We start from the raw sequence: 2,927 nt of genomic DNA on the forward strand, positions 1-2,927 counted from the left end.
CTGATGGTGGAACATCTTTCTACAGATGATGAGCAGAGCAAAGAGGAAAAATCTGGCAGACAGGAGATAGTTCAACATCTGCAGGACGAGGAAACCACATGTGCACAAAATGACATAAAACAACCTAAAGCAGACACAAGACGACACAAAATGTAAGAAGGGAGACAAAAAAATTACAAAGCTGAGACAAAATGATCCCAAAGACACAGCTGTCCCAGTGAGACACAGAAGAAACAAAATAGAGACTTTTTCATTTTTAACTTTCATTTTGGCTTTTTTTCTGAAAATAAAAAAACTGCTGAACTGATGCTGGTGGTCCTCACAGACACGGTAAAGCTGTATGAGGCGTCTTCACCTGCTAACACAGAAACCTGACCCTCACACACACACACACACACACACACACACACACACACACACACTATCCTGACATTTAGGCCGATATATAAACCCGTCAGACTCTCAGCCTCAACATTCCTGCAGTGCAATACTGAAGTACTGTAATAGTCACCTGTCCTACCTGAGCTCACCTGTCCTACCTGCACCGATCAGGGACCCGTCTGACCTCACAGCACCATGTTCACCAGGTATGTACAACAACACAACAACACCTGCAGCAGGGAGGAGACGATGATGGAAACACAACTTTATATGACATGTAGGATGTGTGTTTGTGTTATTGTGTGTGATGGTGTGTGAGTCCTCAGGTGTGTTCAGGAGTCAGATTTGATTTGAATTGTACTATTTTACGTTGTTAGTAGTATTAAATTAAATAATGACATCAGAGGTACGCCGTCCGACCCTCAGCTGATCTAAAGCTCAATACTTCTGATTGGCTTTTTAAAATCTTCACATCAGCTTATGTAGATGTTTTCTGTTTGATCGAATAATTTGATTTGATTGGACTGATCAAATAAAATCAATAAAAATCAGTAAGTCTCCTGATTTGACTTCTGATTGGCTGAAAAACCTGTTCAGTCCTTCAAGTCTGAATGTTGGGTAAAATGTCAGATTGAGCGGATTTCAGTTACTTTATATGGAGGTTTTCTACTCAAACTGATTGTTCTGACTGATCACTTGGATCAATCAGAACAATCAAACAAACGGACAGAATCAGGTTCAGATGCTGCTGATTGGCTGAAACCTTAAAATAATCAAATATTTCAGATTTATTCTTTAAAATCCTGATTTAAAAAATATTCTCATGTGAAAATGTAGTTTTAAAAAAAAGAAGTTGGGCAGAAGTTTAGACTCAAACCGAGGCTGATGGTTCTGATTGATCTGATCAGTTTGTATCGGAGGCTACAAGCTGTTCTTTCAGATCAAACTCCACATGTTCAGCTGCTGCTTTATATCATTTACAGTTTATTTCTAGTATGTATGTATATATGATATTTAAAAGAGAAATAAATGAAGATGCTGAGATTGATTCACTTGCATCAAAAATTGAAACAGTGTTTCACCTGAGGGCTGCAGGTGTCTCGGTGGTTAGCACCGTTAGCGCCTCACAGCTAGAAGGTCGCCGGTTGGCGTCCCGGTGAGGACACCCGGGATCTTCCTGCGTGGAGTCTCCATGTTCTCCCCGTGCAGCGTGGGTTCTCTCCGGGTTCTCCGGCTTCCTCCCACAGTCCAGAAACATGCTGAGGTTAATTGGTGATTGTAAATTGTCCGTAGGTGTGAATGTGAGTGTGCTTGGTTGTCTGTCTCTAAGTGTAGCCCTGTGATAGACTGGTTACCTGTCCAGGTGAACCTGCCTTCACCCTGAGTCAGCTGGGATAGGCTCCGCCCCCCCATGACCCTGGTGAGGATTAAGGTGTAGAGATGATGGATGGACGGATAAATTAAGCAATGAGCCAATCGGAGGCTGAAGTTTGTGTTTTTGTTGCAGGGACGTTGTTCTTCTGTTCTCTCTGTTTGTTCTGCTGGTGGAAGGAGACCTCGACTCCAACGGTGAGTTTAAAGAATAAAAGTCTGTGACGAACTGAGAGAGAAGCTGATTAATGAAGCTGTGTGATGATTACAGATGCTGGAATACAAGCCATGTCCACAGGTAACTCACCTGTCTGCACTCACGTCACCTTTTCAATGTTGTTTTACATCAGACATGTAAATTGTTTTTGTAATGTAATTGATATGTTTGTGTATTTCAAAAATACAGAAATATTTGTCCAAAATGTTATTAAAAACCTTCAGTTACAGACTGTGATGGTAGAAACATATTTTACACATAGTCTCAGTGTTTCTGTGATTTTATTGCTGTTTTGTGTATTTCTATCATAAAAGAAGATTAGATGGAAAAATGACACAAATTTCTACCTTTTTTTTAACGGTCTGCCTCCTACCTGTCTCACCTGCCAGATAAAGATTCGACGTCTGATGAAGCTCCTACAGGTGAGTCTCAGGTGACGTCATCAGATGCAGCTTCAACTTTGGACATGATTTTAACATGTGATTGTGTTGCAGAGAGCATGAACGCTGTTTCTCCTGATCAACCTGGTGAGAAACGCTCAGACTCACATCATATATTCACATTTATATTTATACTTATATTTGCTGTTACCTGTGACTTACCTGCGGTCACATGGTCTGTCATGGTAAACAGTCTCTCAGTGATCTTTAACCATGACTGAGCCTGAAAAGTGATCAATGTTAAGCCGTCATGGGATGTTACCTGGTTACCATGGCAGCTGATAACTGATAGTTCACGTGTTCATAAATGTGGTTCATATGAATAACTGTATAATTCTAATGACTGTTTCCAGACGAACCTCAGTATTACGGAGCAGCAGCAGGTAAGAACACCTGAACATCACCGTCATGATCACATGACCACATTGCTGTCAGCTGGTAGGTCACATCTGATGCTGTACATTAGCTGTTCATGTGTTCACCTGTTCATGTGTTCACCTGTCCATGCGTTCACCTGT

General features: G+C 41.2%; 1 long non-coding RNA gene across 1 annotated transcript; it reads left to right on the forward strand.

The window, feature by feature from the left end:
• The first annotated feature begins 1,853 nt into the window (after positions 1-1,853).
• LOC103370107 (uncharacterized) lies at positions 1,854-2,496 on the forward strand. The gene is made up of 4 exons (XR_520873.1): positions 1,854-1,950; positions 2,024-2,050; positions 2,359-2,391; positions 2,464-2,496. It is a non-coding gene; the product is annotated as an uncharacterized LOC103370107 (long non-coding RNA).
• The last annotated feature ends 431 nt before the right edge of the window (positions 2,497-2,927 follow it).

The sequence above is a fragment of the Stegastes partitus genome, unplaced genomic scaffold (assembly GCF_000690725.1).
Source record: "Stegastes partitus isolate 25-593 unplaced genomic scaffold, Stegastes_partitus-1.0.2 Scaffold1371, whole genome shotgun sequence".
Classification (NCBI taxonomy): Eukaryota; Metazoa; Chordata; class Actinopteri; family Pomacentridae; genus Stegastes; species Stegastes partitus.